General features: G+C 37.7%; 1 pseudogene; it reads left to right on the top strand.

Annotated features, from left to right (window-relative positions):
* Nucleotides 1-923: 923 nt before the first annotated feature.
* On the top strand, nucleotides 924-21,775 carry LOC149560627 (uncharacterized; annotated as a pseudogene).
* Nucleotides 21,776-22,452: the final 677 nt, after the last annotated feature.

A 22,452-nucleotide genomic window follows, 5' to 3' on the forward strand; every position in this document is an offset into this window, starting at 1 on the left:
ACTTATTGTTGTCCAACATCTTTGCGCGCACACACAGTTAAAGACTATAGAAGCCACCCAAATTCAATCAAACATAAATGAAAGTAATATATGAGTTATCGTTACCTCAAAGGTTTACAATTAAAGTAATATATGAATTACCATTTCCTAAAAGTAGTATATGAATCACCATTGTCTATATAGTATGTATTCGAGGCAATTGAAAAAAAGTAGATTGTACTTTATCGTTGCAAGTAACAACAGATGTCAAAAGTTCAAAACATCCCATATAGGAAATAAATTGCATTGATTAATTTAGTAGAGATTAAAAACTGACAGAAGGTTCCAAAAAGGCATTAAATCCTATCTCTCCATCAACTATAGATAAGACAAATGATATTACACTAGCTGCAATAAGAATCTTCACTAGCAAATCATCAAACTACTTCAAGATTAATGTCCAGAAAGACATGTGTACAAACAATAAAAAGGATGATTTACATTATTTTGTGGAGCCATTTTGGCTGGACGGAAGTGTTGTGAGTTTCCATATGGTATTGTATTTCTTTGTCTTATATATATATATTTCTTCACGATGAACTTGGAGAAATTTAAGAATAAAAAAAAATCTTTATTAATACTTCCTGTAGTTATTAGTTACATTAAATTACTAGTAGTTCTATGGAAGAAACAATACATATTTACTATTTATGATGTCATGCGATGTTTTATAGTTTCGATAAGGGTGGTGAAATAGATCTTTAGTTCCTGCATCACAGAGATTAATTAATTACCAATTATTATCAACGTTCCTCCATGTTTATCAAGACAGAATTTAGGGGAATAGGGATGAGGTTTCAGGGATGACAGAAATTTCAAACTTTGGTAACAATAGGGGCCAATAGCTATTGAAATAAGAGACATATTTGCATCATGTTCCTGCCATGATGCTTGTGCAGGATTTTATCGAGATTGAACAGAGTCTCAATTTAATATTCATACTTGTCTTAGAGTAACCATAACTCTACAGACCTTGATCCTACCATTCAAAGGAGAAGTTTGGAAGAATCGCTATTGTTTAATAGAAGGAATCCAGAGTCTAATGGATCAAAGTAATCCAACAATGGTCAAGGGTATCAGAGATAAGATTTGAGTCTTAATTGGAATAAAATACTAACGAGTGAGATTGAAGATGAGAAGCCTAAGTAAATTGATCTTCTATCAGAATGGAAGAGACATAAAAGAATAGCCCAACTGTAGTTGTGTTTGTTGCATGTTTTTGCAGGAGTTGTAAGGATCAAAAGAACAAAGGGACTTCGGAGAGGGGAAGATTTCACGTTGATGATGTCAGACAACTTAAACATCACACATTAACGCTTGATTCTTAAGCTGACAGTGTTAAATAGTTAAAGTTGACTTGTTTTTCCAAGCTTAATTTCTTCTTTAGTGTGTGATGTTTAAGGGTGGTCTATTGATGTAGGCTATAATAAAAGTTTATTTTTAGCTTATGTTTTTTTCTCTGCTTTTTGGAGTAGCATCAAATTTAACCATGATTGATAATGTTGGATAGATTAGCCAATCATTGGGCTACTAGAACTTTCATATATATGTATTAATGATAAACATTTGGAATTTTCTTAGGCATGTTGGTGGGGGGTATATTTTTGAAGTTGTTGCAAGGGATTATGCATACCCTCAACCTGTTACAATAGAAGAACATAAATCATCATGGCAATTGGCCACATGCTTTTTGCATTAGGTTGGTCAGGATCATTATATATAGGGACCTTATTTGTGAGAATGGGATATCATGGTGAACATTGAGCTATTATCCCAACAACTTCTTTTGAAAGTTTTGGTTTGAGGAATTTGGTAGTTTGAGAACTTTTTCATCATGCCCAATCCAGCAGGAACTTTCATTTTTTTTAGGTCTTATAGTTGGAACTCTCTATGGCAAGGAAGAAGAGAAACAACACGTGAAATAAAATCATTTATCCACATTACCTCTCACATATTTTGATATCTCAAGTGGACCACTTAATCAGGACAAGTCCTTGGATTGTCATGTTCCATCATGTTTTTCCTTCACCTTTGTCTCTGTTGTCACAAAAGTTTGCACCCTTGTCTAAATTTTTTACCTAAGGACAACCTTGTGAAACATGGAAACAACCTCCAAGCTGTGGGACTTGAACTATGAGGTTGAGTCTCCGAATAAGGCCAACTTCCTTTACTATCGAGGCACACCTAACTATACTTAAGGAGGAAAAGGGAGAAGGATTGCATGAAAGAAAATCTACCTATTCTAACCTAAGGGGGTGATGCACCAAAATAGAATGTTCAAACCAATCTCTGCCCATACATGCACTTTTGAACCATCATGACACCAAAAGATATACACATCCAGATTTGTTTTAATCTAACAATCAAATGTAGATTAGAAAACTCAAATAAATGACACAAGGAAGAAGAGAATTCACTTATATATCATTTATAGGCCAAAAAGAGATACAATCATGCAAGATTGTAGAGATCCACAATACACTAATGGGAGGCAAATAGGTCTTTGAACAATGGGTATGTGCAGGATCATGGTGTGCCAAAAAGTGGCGATGTGAAAAAAAAAGAGTTTGAAAACATCTAAAAGCATTTCAAAATCTGCTCTGACTTTTTTCCACGCGTCCTGATACCAAAGCTAAAAAATTAGGACCAAGCTTGAAATCGGATACACGATAATATCGGGTATCCGATATGAAATCGAATACCTAATACTTGTAAGATTGATTTTAAAAAAAAAAAAAAAAAAACCAAGCGTTGTTTTCACATTGCATTTTATGTGTGTGAGAGCTCCCTCTTTCCGATATCCAATCTCAGAACGGGTATACGATATTAGTAAGAATTTTTTTTTAAAAAAATGTTTTGAATGAATCTTATTATAAATTAGTTATTTTTAATTGAATTTGTTAAAAATTAGGTTTTTTGTAATAGAAATTATTGAAATATAGGTTGTTTTTAATAGAAATTATGTTTTGCAAATTAATAGGAATGGCTAACTGAAATGATGATACTGAGGCAAGAAATAATGTTCCTCATAACCCTCCACCAAACAATCCAATGCCCCCTCAAAACCCTCCTCGAATCGAAGATTTGATATTTGAAAATCTCACCGAATTGAGGGTTTTGTGAACAACATATAATACTATACCTGCATTGGCTCCTATGTTATCCATATTAAACACCATAGTGGATAATATTGAAACACTTACCAATGAACAAAATGTTTCTCTTCGCTAGCATGACAAAATGCATGCCACATTTGATGATGGGTTGGACTATGATGAGGTTGCGGTCCTAAATATAACTAAAGATGATTTGGTTGCCCTTTTTGCAGACCCAAAAACCAATAAACAAGTCAACCGCATAAAGCCCAAACTATCAATTAAATGGTACACAAATGATGCTATACATGCGAACTTTTGGGATCATTGGTGGATGGTTTTTGACATCCCTCCACAACAATTTATAGTTGTCATTTTATTTCCTTAGAAAATTGTATGCAGAATTTCTGATGGGCCTCAAGGTGAACTATTGGAGCATGAAGCCCAACATGGGTGTAGAAGGAGGAGCTCCTTAGGATAGACTCTTTTCCCAGCAAAAGAAAGTTGGCACTTTTGTCCCCCATACTGATGTCTCCCCCTCTCCTCAAGTGCAACATTCTAATATCATTGCAGAGGCTAGCTCTCAGACTATTAGAGTCATCCATAGATTGAGTAGCCTATTGATATCTCAGGCTAGGTCAGTGTTGCCTCCCCATGTTGATGATGTTGGCATGAGTTCATCATCAACGAGCTCATCACATGTTTGTGTGCCCCATACTTGCATAACGTGCAAGAATATTTGTCTAGGTCCCATAGGTGATCTTTCTAAGTATCAGTTTGTATTTGACGAGGATACACCAGACACATGTACAAAGGCTACACACCCTAACATAAGAGAGGAGGGGCATGCAAAGGCATGGACTCCTTTTGTGTTGGTATGTGTATACATTTTTTTTTTACAACATATGCAATTTAAAGTTAATCTTTATAATAGAGTAATTTTAATTTTTAACCCATACTGACTTATACATGTATTTGATCTTCATTCATGTTTAGTTGATGACTGAGGAGGAGCTTAGATAGGTTGATAATGTCACGCTCTCAACTATTTCTTTTGGCCTTGAGACATCTACGGTACATTATGTTGTGTTTTCATTATTTTTTCTATTTGATATTGTAGCATATATGGTTTCTAATCTTTCTTTTTTCTTGCAGGTATCACCTATCAGTGAGGGACAAAGTACCAGGGATGAGGCGAGATCCATTGACAAGGAAAAGGTAATTAGGTGTTTTCTATTTGATTAAATATCGATGCATTCTTGTAAAATGTTTGTGGTAATGAAATTTAATTACATTATTTATTGTATAGGGCATGGCTACTAGTGATGAGTCCATGCAAATTCCACGTCGTAGACGCTCTGGCATTTCCATTTGCACTGAGAGCCCCATCTTATGTATAAGTATCATTTATTTTTTATTTTCCTTATTTTCATAAATAAATTCAAAATTGATTTTCGTGATATTAACAACTAGTATTTTGTATCTCATAGGAAACACCTAGTGCATAGGAGCTTCGATAGTAGAGTTTTGTATCTTTGCTAATGCAACCATTATATCCTAAGGAGGAGCCGACACAAGTAAGTTGTAGTTTGAATTCTTGATTCTATGTTATAAATTTTGCATGCTATGAATTATAATGTTATAGTTTAAGTTGTAGATTCGTCTGACGAACATTCTTGAACATACATAGGCCACAAGCAATGAGGTTCAAGCATTGCCGAGGACATATGTGAGGACTCCTAACCGACATAGGAGGTTGACGAGAGAGGTATTTATGATGAAAGTTTAATACTATAAATCTTCATTAAAGAAAATATCATTATGTATTTGAGTAATTCAATGTTAGATACATAGAATGATATAAATTTAGTAGTCTAACTTTGGGTTTTCCTTTTTTGTTTATGTAGGAGGGATTTGATCCACCTAGTGCGGCAAGGAGGTTGCATTTTGATCATCCACCTGCAGCCTACGATAGTATATTTGTCATAGGATGCATCATGAGACATTTTGAGATGGCATATGCCACATTGTTTACAGAAACATTGATATTATACACATTCTGATGGCATGATTAGCCACATTTTGTATATGGATCTATGCATTTTGATATATATTTGTGTAATTTGTATATGGATACATGAACTTTGATATATATTTGTATAATTTGTCTATGGATACATGTATTTTTATATATATATTTTTCATTTATTTGCACAATGATATACATATTAATTTAGTGTGGTATTGTTCAATTTATCATGGATCATGTGTATTGTTCATGTTTATGGAATATCATTCATTTTGATCGTGTTTTTTATATTCGATTCAAATGCAATAATTTTTTAATAACATTTTAACAACCTTTATTATCAAATTTTGATGCAATGTTTAATTTGAAATAATCTCTGCAATCCACCTCCTTCACCCTAGTACATCAACTTTACAAAGAAAAATGAGAACAAGTGCTATTATGAGACTTTACTACACATTTGACTTACCAAGCCCACATGAAATTTTGGCAATGCAAGAAAGATTCAAAGCTTCCATTAGCATCATAACATTGATATGTATGAGTTTGGATCAACCAATAGCTCTACAATAACTAAAAATCAATATCTCAAACAAATTTCAACTAGATGTTGTTGTTAGCACATTAAAATCACAATCATAGCAAGGTCATTTCACACCTTATATAGGTGTTTCCAACCTTGTATGGTTGTGCTCAAACCCCTAACTAACTCTTTGAACTCATTTTCAACTTTGCAAAAAAAAGTTGCAAAATTGCAATTTTGCAACTTTTGCAATTTTGTGACTTTTACAATTTTGAGCAATTTTTGCTATAACTTAAAATTCTTAGTTGGAAGAGTTCACCAAACTTGGTAAGGGATCCTATTAGGTTGATTTAGACATTCCAAGATGGATTTTGACCCTTGGTCAACTTTTCTACCACTTTGGTCAACCTAACCCCTATGGAGCAACTTATAGGCATAACAGCAACCTAGGAACAAAAACCCACTTAGCATCTAAGTTAACCTTACTTAAGGACCTAATAGGTCTTATTAAATCACTAGTGATGTGGCTAGCATAACTACAATCCAAAATGACAAGAAATAATTACTAGGTACAAACTAGACTACCTAGGTGCTCTTGCACTAGGGTGGCCGCGAACGATGGAGGCTCTCTACGATCGGAACAATGGTGTCAGTAAGGTTCACCTACCCATCTAGAGCTAATGGAACTAACAATTCAATGCGAAGATTAGTGGTTTCAAAGTTATGCTGTGATGCACCTATGAACTGAGGCACACTACGAGTTTTGGCATCAAGCGAGATCACTATGTCAAATCCAAACGGAATGTGATCTCTCAAAAATGAAATAGATTATTTTAGGCCTTGGCATGACCACCATGTAGCATTCAAAATTTCATTGATGGAACTCACGAGCTCCGAGTTACGACCCTTAAAAGATCGGCCTTGACACGCACTTAGAGCACCTTGAAAACTCTTCGATATAGGGTGGCCGCCGATGATGGAGGCAGTCCACAGCCAAAACAAGGGTGTCACTAGGGTTCACCCACCCATTTGGAGCTAATGGCATTGATAATTCGATGCCAAGATTAGTGGTTTCAAAGTTACGTTGTGATGCACGTATGAACTGAGGCACACTACGAGTTTTGGCATCGAGCAAGATTGCTATGCCGAATCCAAATGGAATGTGATCTCTCAAAAATGAGATAGGTTATTTTAGGCCTCGACATGACTATCATGTACCATTTAACATTTCATTGATAGTCCTCACAAGCTCCAAGTTATGATCCTTGGAAGATTGGCCTCGACATGCACTTAAAGCACCTTGGAGATTCTTTGGTACGAGGTGGCCGCGGATGATGGAAGCTCTCTATGGCTAGAACAAGGATGTCACTAGGGTTCACTTGCCCATCCAAAGCTAATGGAATTGATGATTCAATGCCAAGATCAGCAATTTCAAAGTTATGCTATGATGCACTTATGAACTAAGACACACTGCGAGTTTTAGCATTAAGCGAGATCGTTGTGCCAAATCCAAACAGAATGTGATCTCTTGAAAATGAGATAGGCTATTTTATACCTTATCATGATCATCATGTAGCATTTAACATTTCATTGATAGTTCTCACAAGCTCTGAGTTACAACCCTTAGAAGATCGACCTCGACACGCACTTAGAGCACCTTGGAGACTCTTCGATACGGGGTGACCACGGATGATGGAGGTTCTCTGCAACCAAAAAAAGGGTCTCACTAAGGTTCACCCACCCATTCGGAGCTAATGGCACTGACGATTTGATACCAAGATCAGTGGTTTCAAAGTTACACTATGTTGCACCTATGAACTGAGGCATACTGTGAGTTTTGGCATCGAGCAAGATCGTTGTGCTGAATCCAAATGTAATGTGATCTCTTGAAAATGAGATAGGTTATTTTAGGCCTCGGCATAACCATCATGTAGCATTCAATTTTTCACCGATAGCCCTCACGAGCTCCGAGTTACAACCCTTAAGATTGGCCTCAACACGCACTTAGAGCACCTTGGAGACTCTTCGGTACGGGGTGGTCACAAACGATAGAGGCTCTTTGCAGCCAAAAAAAGGGTGTCACTAGGGTTCACCAGCCCATCCGACGCTAATGGCCCTGATGATTCGATGCCAAGATCAGTGGTTTCAAAGTTACGCTGTGATGCACCTATGAACTAAGAAAAACTGTGAGTTTTGGCATCGAGTGAGATTGTTGTGCCAAATCTAAATGAAATGTGATTGCTCAAAAATGAGATAGGTTATTTTAGGCCTTGGCATGACCATCATGTATCATTTGAAGTTTCATCAATAGCCCTCACGAGCTCTAAGTTATGACCCTCAGAAGATCAGCCTCAATGCACACTTAGAGCACCTTGGGGACTCTTAAGTACGGGGTGGCTGCGGATGATGGAGGCTCTTTGTGGCTAGAACAAGGGTATCACTAGGGTTCACCCACCCATTTAGAGCTAATGGTGTTGGCAATTCGATGCCAAGATCAGCGATTTCAAAAGTTATGCTATGATGCACCTATGAACTGAGGCACACTGTGAATTTTGGCATCAAGTGAGATCATTATGCCAAATCCAAATGGAATGTGATCTATTTAAAATGAGATAGGTTATTTTAGGCCTTGACATGACCATCATGTAGCATTCAACATTTCATTGATAGCCCCCACGAGCTCCAAGTTAAGACCCTCGAAAGATTGACCTCAACACGCACTTAGAGCACCTTAGACACTCTTCGGTATGAGGTGGTTGTGGACGATGGAGGTTCTCTGTGGCCGAAACAAGGGTGTCACTAGGGTTAGTATTAAGTAAAAACATTATTTTTTACCTCTCTCGGCATTGGGCACAGTGCAAGTTTGGTGTTAGTATGTATTAAAATGATTATTTTTTAGGTCCCTCCAGATAAATTACATTACTTGTAAAATCATCTTTGTTTCTTACATTAAATCAACAAGTTTAAATTTATAATATCTCAAGTGTTTCATCATTATTACATCAATACATAACTACCAAAAATCATAGTTTCAAAAATAGTAGTGTCAAAAATCGTAGCGTCAATAAAAGTATTGTAAAAAATCGTAGTTTCAAAAATAGAATAGATTTTTCTTCATTCTGCTTATTATTTAGTTTTTTACCTTCATGCATGACTACTCTTCATGATATACCTACATTCCAATATCATAAAAATTATTAGTAACTTATTATAATAAGCAAGATAATCATTGGTTCACTGAATCATTATGAACAAAATAACATAAAAAGTAAATATACCTAGTCGAGTGTTCTAGTAGGGTCCTCTCTTTGTTTCAGGGTCTCCAATAGGGCTTCATGATCAACATTAGTAATAGTAAAAAGTTCTTTTTCTTTTGGGCTTCCTTGATGCTTCAACAACTTTACATTTGTTGCTATAATAAGATGCAAATATATGAGAATTGTTTTGTGCTTCTGATAGTCTTCGAATGTAAGAATTCCATTCCTTCTAAGCATGTATGTCTGGAGCCATGTTTCAACGACAACCACTAAACTAGTAGGATATGTGAATCCATCATCATCTGTGATTAGTTGTGCAAACTTTTGTTTACCTCTTACACAACCTGCTAACCAATAATTTGATTTCTCATCATTCCCCTGTGGTGCAACCAATGCAAAGACATGTCATGGCTGAAGAAGAACTGATAGATGGTTATGCTCAAGTGAACTTTCCATGTTATCATTTTTGATAGAGGGTATGATAGAAAATGGAGTAAGATAACTTGGAGCCCATGTGTCCACCCACTCACTCGACTCACAATGATCCCAATCACACTGAAAACAACTAGGACAAAAGAAAGCTAGCTATCATGTCCAAATGGCCCATGTACTAGAATCAGAGCTTCAGAATGAATGCATTTTTTATTAGTCTCTCACTATAGCACGATCTGATCTATCACCTATTGACTCTTCCTCAACCAACCAAAAGAACCTGTGTACTATTGAATCAAGAGTCCCCCCTGTGATAATGTTGAACTACACCAATCAACAATGCTACGAGTATCAAGAAGCTCTACTCCTGAAATCTTCAATTGCTCCTTAACTAGAGCTCTCTTCACACATGTTGTTGCTCCATCATGTTCCCCTTTCCCATGGCCAAACTCAAAAAAACTCCAAATATGAGGCACCCCCTCTCTACGTGCATCCTACACAACCAATAAAACATGCAAGCATTCTTGAATTGACCTGTACAATTATCTAACCAAATTATATGTCTATCCATAGCAATTGCATGCTCCTGTAAGAAATCAAAATAATTCTTGAGAGTGAGATCTATCATCACTCATATAAAAATGGTACTCTCTAATAATCTTTTGATTATCTTCCGCACCATCAGGGGCATGTCTATATGTTATGTGGATGAAAATAGCAATTTGAATGGAGTTGTACTACTGAGATTGTGTCTCATTTTGAGGCTGCAATGTGTAGTTCTCAGCAAAGTCAATAACTGATATAATAGTGCCATTGGAAAAAATCTGGACTTACACATTCTAAATTGTTGATCCAACCACTGAGACCTGTGACTATGTCTTGCATACTTTTAGAAAATATTTATCTTAAAATTTGAAATAAAACTAGCCACACTGATTTCTTTTGCAACCAATTCACATCTAGAGCCCTCACCCCCACTCTTCAATGTGTATTTCACCGTTTCATATACCAATTTTTTTTACTATTGTCTTCCCAAGATCTTGTTCGCACCTCTCATAGAAACATGTGTCAAACTTGGATAAGCCACCACATTATGAACACTTCTCATTTAAGCAAGCATTTCTATAAAAGAAACAACCATCAACTCTAGGACATAAAAATTGATCTAGCAAGTCTCTTGATGATTTTGGAAGACCACTAGCACCGCAATTCTCTAACATTTCTTTACTATGCAAAGTAGAATGGATGGAACATAATAGTTCATGGTGCATAGAAAACTTGAAATGATATTTGCAACATGTATTTCGAATTTTAAGTGGCACACAATAAAATGGCTTCAAAGATTGAAAACCCCTTTTTGATATATGAAATGTTGGATGATTCTCTCTAAATTGTTTGAACAACATAGTTTGACTTACCTCCAAATAATTTTTAGTATGTGATGTGCAATCTCTGATGCCAATTCTCAACTTTAACACGTCTTTAGCATAGGAGGATACTCTTGAGCTAGAGTGCCAAAATTGTGTAATTTCTTCCTTCACATCATCATATAGCTTCTCATCAAAACATTGAAGTCTCCCGCCAAAAGCCCATGTTTCATTTTGAAGAGGATCATCAATTCTCTCTCGTCTACTAGGTGCTCTTCTCAAAGTAGTATGATTTAGGTTCAAGTCAATACAAGTTTGTCTCATATATCTACCATTTCTCAAATGATGATTTACCAAAGAGGTTGTAATAACCCTTGGAGCAACTCTCTTATCCTTCTCCTTGTTATTTTTTTCAATGCTATTGAGAGCACTGAAAAGATTCTTCACAATAATGACATTTCTTTCCATTTTTTTATTGACACAAATCTTCAATTTGGAAAGTATAGGTCTCATCTTTTGCATCTTTAATAAGTGCATAAAAAGTTGACATTGCTCCACCACTGTCTTGTTGTCGAAAAACATCTTATATAGTCTTGAAGCCCATAATCTGAATTTTTTCCCTTCCAAATTGGCAATAATCATTTCATCAATTTCAATTATCCATTTTGGTGTTTTAGAACCTTCATGTCAATTATAATTAAGAGATATGTAATGTTCTTATGCATTTTCATTTTTGACATGGTCAATCATGCAATTTACATTATGACTTGGTGACATTTCATTCTCTAAATTTTCATTCTCTAAATTTTCAATCCCAACATTATCGTTATCAATTGGTACATTTTCATTATCCAACTACACATATTTATTATCTAACTCTATGATTTCACCTTCAATCAATACATCGTCAACTTGACTCACATTTAACATACCTTGTCTCTTCCTTCGGTGACTTAGCTTGCCCTTTTCCCTATATGCCACAATGTCTTCATTATATACCTTTCTTTTGTGTTTAGCCTTTCGACAACTACTACTCCCCATTCAGAAAACAATTTCTTGACAACATATGTCCCTAGGGCCCCTAGGGACCCATTCGGTTGGTTCCAATGCATCAAGAGGGGTCATAGGTTAACCTATGACCCCTCTTGATGCATTTCATGACAACATATGTCCCTAGAGGCCCTAGGACCCCTAGGAACCCATTTGGTTGGTTCCAATGCATCAAAAGGGATCAAAAGTGGTCATAGGTTAACCTATGACCCCTCTTGATGCATTTCATGACAACATATGTCCTTAGGGGCCCTAGGACCCCTACGGACCCATTCAATTGGTTCGAATGCAACTAAAGAGGTCATAGGTTAACCTATGACCCTCTCAATAGATTTAATGACAATATATGTCCCTAGGGGCCCTAGGGACCCATTTGGTTGGTTCTAATGCATCGAAAGGGGTCATAGGTTAACCTATGACTCCTCTTGATGCATTTCATGACAACGGGTCATAGGTTAACCGATGACTCCTTTTGATGCATTTCATGACAATATTATATTTATTAATAATATAATACTGTATATTTTAATATTATAATAATATAGTACTAGATTATATAACAATAATAATCATATATATTACTATATTATATTTAATAATGATAACCATATATATTGCTATATATAATTATAATAATAACCATATAATATTACTATATATATTTAATAATAATATTTATCATATATATTACTATATTATATTTAGTTATAATAAGAATTATATATATAACTATATTATATTTAATAATTATAATCATAATAATCATACATATTTTTTTTGAAATAAAGGGGGTAAAAACTTTATTGAAGATCAGAAAGCACTAATGCAAAGAGAACAAGGACCTAGGGTCTCGAGTAAATACAAAAGAATAGACCCAAACCGGGGTATGACAACCAAAACAATCATCTATCACCAATCTCCACCCTATCCTCATCAAGAATGCTACGTAAAGTTGAACAAAGCTCTCGAGGAATCAACTCCCATTCCTCAATTCTCCATCCATCAGCATGCTCGAAAGCCCATTTCGCCAAGCAATCAGTCGCCCTATTCCACTCCCTTGGAATATGTACAAAAATCACCATGTCCATCAGAGAACTAATATGAAAAATTTGTTGCACAATCCTGGCCATCTGCCAGTTGACATCAGCCACTTTCTGTTCATTAAGCAAGTTGATCAAAACCTAGGAGTCTGACTCACAAACTACTTTTCTCCATCCTAAAGCAAGAGCTTTTTCAAGAGCAGCAAGGATAGCCAATCCCTCCACCAGGTTAATGGTCTGAATCCCATCATAGATTGAAAACATAAAGATCACTGATCCCATAGCATCTCTACCAATCCCTCCAACCCCAGGTGGACCCAGATTACCCCTTGAAGAACCATCAGTATTGATCTTCAAGATCCCCTGGGGGGGCAATTGCCATCTACCAACTCTGTCAATTTTTTGCTTCTCACAACACCTACACTTAGCCCTGGTTAAGACCATAGAAGAACTCAAAGTCCCCAATCTCTCAACCAACTCTATGTCTTGTTTCCCCAAAGGAAAGTCCACTACACACTTAGCCTCCACTGTCTCCTGAATCATGCCCAACAATCTCTACCAAACTTGTTGTATTAGCCTCTGCTCTCCTCGAAAAATCCTCTAATTGCGCTCCATCCAAATCTGCCATAATAAGAAGATAGGCCCCACAAACCATACCTCCTGCAGAAAAGGAGCCATAGAAGGGGGTCGTCCCATCTTCTGCCAAAACTCCAACAAGGAGGAAGCATGGACACAAGGCACTGTCCAGACTCCCCACCAGAAATGCCAAAGTTGCAGAGCAAAGGCGCAGCGAAAAAACAAATGAGAAGAATCCTCCTCCTTAGCCCCACACATGACACAAATAGAAGGGCCATGGAACCCTCTCTTCCTAATATTATCCCAAGTCAAACACTTATTCCAAGCCAGCATCTAGATAAAACAATTGCATTTTGGCCAAGACAACTTGTTTCAGACCATCTTCCACCACTGCACTTCAGGCATATCCATCTTATGAGATACCAATCTGCTATATCCAGAAGCAACCGTGTATATCCCCTTGGAATTGGGGGACCAAGCAAGAACATCAGCCTCTCAGAGAGAACAACATTTTCTACTAGAGAGGATATTATGCAGCATTGCACACTCCTCCTGCAAATCAGCAACTAGCCATTCATTTGGGGACTTCCATTTAGCCATTTCCAACTACCCACAAGGGAAAAAAGACTTAAAATCACTCACCTGAGACTACCCAGCATCCAAAAACTGCTGACAAAGAAGTAATAGGTTGGGAAACTGAGAGATAATTGGGGGATAGCCATCCCAGGAGTCGGACCAGAATTGGACCTCCTCCCCATTGTTGCAAATCCAAAATAATCCATCCTTAATAAGCTTGGCCCCTTTCTTTAAAGTATCCCAGATCATAGAACCCTTCCCTCCAAGTGGGTACCTAGAAATATCAAGAGGAGGAATCCTTGGAAAATACTTCTAAGAAAGAACCATTGCCCAGCTCTTATCCTGCTCATTACACCATCGCCAGTAAAGTTTAGCAGCCAGCGCCTCCCCTATCAAATCTGACTTCCTCAAACCAAGTCCCCCATAGTGTTTCAGACTGCACACCACATCCCATCTAACCAAACTCCATTTGGAGGCCTCCAAGCAACCTGCACATAAGAATTGATGCATCACAAAATCTAGGTCCTTAAGAAAACCCATAGGAGCAACCTGGAGCATGCATCTGTAAATGGGCAAAGCCTACACAACTGACTTAATCAACTAGACGTGGCCAGCAAAGGATAACCAACGGTGGGTCCAATGATTAACTTTAACCCAAAATTTGTCCAAAATAATCTGCCAAGACTCTCTGGGAAGCCTACTCACCAAGATGGGGATGCCAAGATACTTCAAAGGAAGATTCCCAATTTGAAATCTTAAAGTGTGAGCAATCCTCTGTTGAATAGCACCTGGAGTATTGAAGAAGTAGATGGAAGATTTTCCTTCATTAATTTGCTGACCCGAGGCAGCCAGGTACACATCCAAGGCCCTACGAAGATTAGATGCCTCCTTCATTGTGGCCAACCCCATCAATGCAGTATCATCCACAAATTGCAGGTGAGTTTGCGGGGGTAAAGCTCCTCCCCACCTCCAGCCTTGAATAAAACCAGACTCCACATTCTGCTTAATCCATCTCCCCAAACTATCTGCCAATAGAATAAACAGGTAGGGGGAAAGAGGGTCTCCCTGACAAAGCCCCCTTGAGGCCCCAAAAAGCTCAAAATGGCTCCCATTAAGAAGCACCAAGAAAGAGACTGAAGTAACACAACTCCAAACCCATTGAATCCACTCTTCCGCAAAACCAAAAGCACTAAGAACCTACTGCAGGAAGGACCATCTTACTCTATCAAATGCCTTCGCCATATCCAATTTGATGAACATTGCTTTTTCTTTTGAATTGGCCATAGAATGGATAGCCTCAGCTGCAGTAACAATCCCATCCATAATTTGTCTGCCAGCAACAAAACTACTTTTCTCCTCGGAGATTAAATCAGCCAGCCCCTTCATTAACCTATCTGCAATAAGTTTGGAGATAATCTTGTATATAACATTGCATAAAGAGATAGGTTGGAATTGACTCAACCTATCGGCCCCCTCCATCTTAGGAATAATAGCAAGGAAAGTAGCATTTAGAGACCTTAATATCTTCTTATTGTGTTGAGACTCATGAACCACAGCCAAAAGATCAAATTTGATGATATCCCAGAACTCTTGAAAGAACTCTACAGGGAAGCCATCCGGACCTGGTGCCTTCCCTCTCTTCATGTTAAAAACAACCCCTTCGAGCTCCTCAAGCGAGATATCCCTCATGAGCTACTGATTCATATCTTCGGTCACAAGAGAGGGGATGCATGAAAGAACTTGCGCTTCCGCAGGAGACCCCCCTTGTGAGTCCTCTCTAAAGAGGGATTCAAAATACTGAACTGCCTCCCTAAACATTTTAGGAGAGGAAGAAAGAAGCTCTCCTCTATCATTCACCAATCTCGAGATAGAGTTACCATGTCTCCTAGCTTTCACAGAGTTGAAGAAGAAAGCGGTATTTTTGTCCCCTTCCTGGAGGCACTCAATACGCGCCTTCTGTTTCCAATACACTTCTTCACCCAGTTCCCATTCTTCAAGCAAATTCATAGCCTGAGCCTCATCCTGAAGTAATCCATCAGTTACCCCTTCCTCTCTAATCCTTCTAGTGATACCATCGAAAACTGCCTGAGCCCCTACCTTTTCATGAAATAGATTCCCATAGTGCAAACGATTCCATCGTTTGAGCTCAAATTTAACATGTTGAAGCAGCTTGGCAAAAATGTACATTGAAGTACCATAAGCTGGTCTGCCTTTCTTCCACCAATCAGAGACCCAATCATGCAATGATGAGTCTCGAAGCCACATAAGTTGGAACCTAAAGGAAGGCTTCCGCAGCGCCCTAGTTGGGTCTAAAACAAGTTTGATAGGCCAATGGTCGGATCCCCTCCAATCCAAAATCTCAGAGGAAGATGACCACATCCCACCAATCCAGTAACAAGAAACCAGGAACCGATTTAACCTTTCTGCAATACACAACTCACCACTTCGACGATTGTTCTAGGTGAACTGCCCATTGTTCAGTTTAATATCCACTAGGTTCAAGGATTTGATATTATCTTGAAGCAACAGTGCGGAAGGCTCCAGTCTACCAATACCACCCCGCTTTTCAGCCAACTCACAGATAGCATTGAAGTCTCCAGCCAAAATCCAAGGATGAAAGGGCAGCATACTAGGATCAACCTGAGGTGGGACCACAAAACCTGTTTACCCTAGACATCAGTAGGCGCATAAATATTGGAGAATAATATGACCTCTCCAGTCTCAAAGCAAGAAGCAATCATAGATAGAGAGGACTTGGAGAAAATCCACCAAAGCGGCCAAATTTTTCTAGGATTCCATAAGCAATCCAAACCCCCAGAAGCACCATGGGCTCCAATGCTTTGGCATTCCCCACTCCTCCACAGCCTAGACTTTAGACCTTGCATACTCTCCACAGATAACTTAGTTTCCTGTAGGAATAGAACATCAGGACCTTGTCTTCTAACTAACTCAAGAACAGCTTTTTGTCTGGGGCTGATGTTCAAGCCCCTCACATTCCATGACAAAACAATCATTTCAAGGGGCATGAAAAAATAGAATCCAGTGGCTTAACTACCCCTAACTCCACCAAATTTTCACCAGCTAATTTAATCTTTTCCACATCCTTTTTTCTGCTAAGTTTTCCAAATTTTTTTGCCCCACCCTTCTTAATATCTTTCTGCAAAATACCAAGCCTGGGAGGAGGCTTATTCTTTATCGCTAAACTTGAACCACTGAGATGTCCAAGAGCTGGAGAATCCATACCTGCAGTTGAAGCAACAGCCAAGGGTTCCTGCACCTCAGAGGTCCCCATCTGCTGGCCAACATCCAATTGCCGACATTCCTCCCCTAAGGGTTCCATAGTAGACTCAATAATAGGAACATCTTGAGCTAAATCCTCAAGCCCATGTTCCAGGTTGATCATACCCGGGTTCACCTCCTATTGGCTAAGCACATCCAAAACCTCAAACCTGTTAAAGGTGTCATCCTGCCTTTCTTTAAAAGGCCTTTTAAGACCCCTGTTCCTACTCCGAGCCCTAACCGGAACAAAACCATCAGAAGTCCCTCCTTCAGTAGTGGCAATGTGTTTCCCTTTATCTACCTCAGGAGGCTTAATCTCATGCTATGATGGAAGGGGTTCCTGAGGTTGATTCCTTGGGCATCTTCGTTGTAAATGACCATATTCTCGACAAAGGCGACAACGAAACGGAAGAGTTTCATAGTCTAATTGTTGCACCCAAGAATAAGAACCTGCACACATCTCTATTGCATCTGGTAAGGGTCTACTAAGATCAATTTCAACACAAATACGAGTAAAAGTCATGACCTTTTTACCCAGGGTCTGCGATGAAGTCCCTATAGGTTTTTCGAGCACAGAAGCCAAAAGATGAAGCACATCCTCTCGACAATATTCAATTGGGAACCTTGGTAAGCGAACCCAAACTGGGACCTGATTAGGTAGCTCCTCTGCAGGGTTGAAGCCTGCATGCCACGACTTAATAAATAGCCCAACCTTATTGTGGAAATAAGGGCCTCCCTCAAACACCCTGTTACGATCTGCAATGCAGTTGAAAGTGACCATAAAGTAACTGTTAGCCAACAACATTATCTCCATTTCCCCTTCCGGCTCCTAGGTCATCTGAGCCCAAACCTCCAAAAATTGCAAGGAAACCCTCATTCCAAGAAACTTGTAGTATAGGGAATGGTGTGAATAATATTCAACATCATCAGCTATCATTTCCGCCAGAACAATCAGTTTAGGCCTCTCCTTGCACCTCTCAAGACATCCATTGGTCTTCGTAATCTTTAAGCCATTTAAAAGCCCCAAATCACCCATCTCAGAAGCCAGAGTGAATAGGCTATTATTAAATGTCTTCATTCCTTGGCTAGGAAATCTAGAACCTACAGCTGCCCGAAAATCCATGCGGGGGCTCTTCATTGCTGACCCCCCCTTGGCATCAGCCATTACCCCGAACCACCCAATGAGAGAGAGCTACCCTCCCCTCCCTTTATCCACTCTCATCCAAATATTGGCTAGAGCTACCACACCTTGTCTGCCACAAAATCGACTAGACCAGGGCCGCAGAAAAACTCTAACCCCTAACAGCGACCACTGCCCTCAAGCAACGCAAATCTTCAAAAACGCAGAGCTTCCTTCGTGCACAGCAAGTACTCCACCTCCGAATCGCAGCCTCGACCGCAACCCAACAGGCAGAGCCACCCACAAGCCGCCCCTTCCAACACTAAAAACCCACCGCCCCAGTCCCTAAGAGATACGAGAGCAGAGCTAAGGCATGGGTGCCCTAGCTTGAGTTGCAGACGCAGGCGCTGAGTTCAACTGGCATCGTGCGATCATTACACCCAATAATCATACATATTACTATATATAATAATAATAATAATATCATGTTACTATATATTATTATTATTATTATTATTATTATCATATATAATAATAATAGTTAATAATAATAATCATAATCATATGTAATAATAATAATACCCACACTTCCTAAATTTTCGTTTCCCTCCAAAATTCCCAATGTGGGTGGTTTGCCTCCAAAGTTTTGGAAATTGAAAATTGGGAGTTTTTGGATACCCAATTTCATATCGGGTGTTTGATCTATAATTGGATACCTAATTAGGCTTGGTATTTACCAAACCTATTTGGTCAACTCAAAAAACGTGTTTGAGAAGGGTTTCACTGGTATTCAGACTTCAAGTAGCCATTTGACAATATTATTTTCATCAAAATTCAATGAAAGGAAAAAGATTTTTTTGTAACACTCTCAAGATTCCATCAATATAATTGTTGTCAAATTCTGAGTTCAATAAGTATTTATTAGTTAATTTTTAATGAAGGTGATTGTAAAGTGTTGATTGACATACTGATTGAAAAATAGCTATAACTTTCAAACAATATAACATTTTTGAAATCCAAAAGTTGTGTCACATTCTATGCTTCACCTACTATAGGGGAAAAAAAATTAATTAATTTGGTAAAGTTTTCAATTAGTTAAGGTGGTTAGACACGAGCTTTTTATTCTAGAAAAGTTATAGTAGAAAATTCATATTTAATTATTTATTTGGAATAAAAATATCCAAAAATATGTGTCACATCCGAGCATGAATCTACTTTTTATATCTATAATTATATAAAAAAATATTGTCATTTGATTTTGATTAAGGTGGTCAAACATACACCTATTTTTTTATTTTCGCCTTGAAATTTTTGTACTACTACATTAAAATCCAAAATTTTGACCAATCAAATATTTTTTTCTCTAGATAAGACCTAGTAGTTTAGAAACTACATTCAATTTCCTATAGATTATTTTCTTACAACTTTTTGATATAAAGTGCAGAACCACTTTAAAATTATGTGTCAAGTTGAGATAACCCTGATCTGCTAGTTTTCACTGCCACTTAAGGCCATAGTTTGGTTGACCATAATCCTGCACATACCCCAATGCATCAATGTCTGAAGAGATAAAGTAGAATGTCATAAAGTTTCAGAGGCAAAGGGAATTTATAGTGAATTTTGCAGAGCAATATCAAGAAAATAGAGAAAAGTCAACCTTAACAAAATTTACAAAAAATGCCTTTATAGCATAGGCATAACTGAGATATTTTTTGTCCTAAACCAAACTCAGCCACTACCATTTAAGAGTGCAGACAACAATCATGCAAATCTGGAGAAAATCTAATATAGGCACAGATTCAAATATAAAGAAATCCAACATTTTTCCCAAAACAAAGCCTTGAGAAGACAGAATGACGCCATTAAATCACTCTGACCAAGTAGATGGATAAAACCAAAGATGGTGGAGTGTTTTCCTTTGTTCATTAGGCATGTAATTCATTATAAAGTGGTTGGAAATGACCATGAAGATCAAATCGTGCAAGAAAATATTCCTTTCCCCTATTTTTGGCTCATGAATCAACAAGGTCAAGAGGTCAACCAAGTTCTTCAACCAGAAGGTGGCATGTGGACCAAAATTCTTTTTTTTTTTTGCCACCTCACAAGGTCTTCACTCTTTTGACCACAGAACCTACTAACCACGCCAACCTCCAAATTAATTATGATGTCACATGATAGTTAGCTTTAACTATGACTGCCTTTCTTTCAAACTAGGTCTACGAGGACATGTCTCCTTCGAGCGCTTCCCCACATTGCTTAAAGTCCTCCAATTCCATGATGCAAGAATACGTTGATCATCAATCTATGAAAGATCGATGATTTTTGAAGACTTTCATCATTATTGCACATGTCCTTATATCTTTTGGGCCCACAAACTACTAAGAATCCACCCCAGCACAACGTGGCATCCAACTGGCATTACTTTTTAACCCTGGTGACCCACAATGGAAACAAGTCCCACATGCCACGCATCAAACAGGTGGATTACCACTTTCCTTAACCTTCAAACACTTCTACAATGCGGTGAAGATCCATCCATTGATCTTCCTACATCTGATGATGAAAATGAAACTAGCCCACCAATGTGCTCTGACAACTTTTCTACCCTATGGCCCTCGACGAATCAAAATGAAGCAATTGGAACAAAATTCCACCTTAGCACCTACCTGGCACCCTTTGGGATAGCTAACCCGACATGTTTCTCAAGCATAAGATCGGAACCAAGCAAAATTCCCTTTACAACCTTATGAGATCGGGCAACTTCATAAGATCTTACATCTTAACCTTTCGCCTTATGATCCTACGACATCCTTGATCTTACGAGTGTGGCATAACATGGTAAACCTTATGTTTCACATTACCAATTCTACACCATATCGCAATATCAGAGGACCTTATGTTTCACTTTACCGATTCTACGATGACCTTTGACATCATTTTGATATTACAATCTTATAGTGGACCCCTTGTTGTAGCATCTTATCTTCATAATTTGGGCTCCCCAATCTTACAAAAATCGTAACATCACAAGCCTTCACCTTTCCTCATAAAATCTTATGAACTTTCGTTAGGCCCTTGACTTTCATCTCCTGACCTTACGATATCTTATTTCCATGGCATTGAATATAAAATGGGGAGTGGTTGTTTATCCTTTAATTTCAAATGTGGTGGTTTTTGTGGTAAGGCAAATTTGGTCAACAATCTCCATGTCAGGGGAGCATGTTCTTGCAACAATCTTTAGTTTGATACTTGTCTATAGAACTAGGATTATCTATAGAGAAATATGTGGAAAAAATCCCAATTTTGAGGAGAAGAACCTCAAGAAGGATAGTGATTTGTGGGACCAAGCCTCTTCTAGTAACCTCAAACCTAGATTTTTGAAAAATATCTAACATGTTCTATTGATACTCTCAAATTATGTCACAATTTATTTGTTAGTTGGTGCAGTGTGACTTTTATTACTAGAAATCAATTACATCATTTAAAAAATGATAAGAATATATCTAGAGGGAGTTTTCTTCCTCCAAATTACATCATGACTATCCTTCTCAATTATATCTACTGCTATATTATAAGTTGGCTTGCTATGAGAGTTTAAAGAAGCGTAAGGATCTTTTCATGAGAACGAAATTTATTTATAGATTAGGTTTGTAATATACCATGTTAAAACTATTGTTATTTTCTTGAACTCTTATTTTTAAGGATCGATAGTGGCAAAATCTTGTTTTCACCATCAATGGCAAGCATAGAGAGCATTACTTTCCAATTGTAATAATATGGTGAAATTGGTAAGCATTGATCATTCCTATTTTTCTAGTTTTTATGGCATGCACCTTGCAAATGGAAGATATTGTAGTGGGAATTATTTCATGCATAAATTACTAATAAATCATGGATGTTTTCTCTTGTATAAAAAAACCACAACTACTAATAAAGTTTGACTACTAAATAGGGCTTACAAGCATAAAGATTAATATCATTTAGTATACTGGCTATATTGAAATATATAAATATATGTTGAGAAGATCTCTAGCTAGCTTCACCACTTATTTATTTCTACCCTATTATT

Source organism: Cupressus sempervirens, chromosome 4 (genome assembly GCF_028749045.1).
Source record: "Cupressus sempervirens isolate cs-2001-9-10 chromosome 4, ASM2874904v1, whole genome shotgun sequence".
NCBI lineage: Eukaryota > Viridiplantae > Streptophyta > Pinopsida > Cupressales > Cupressaceae > Cupressus > Cupressus sempervirens.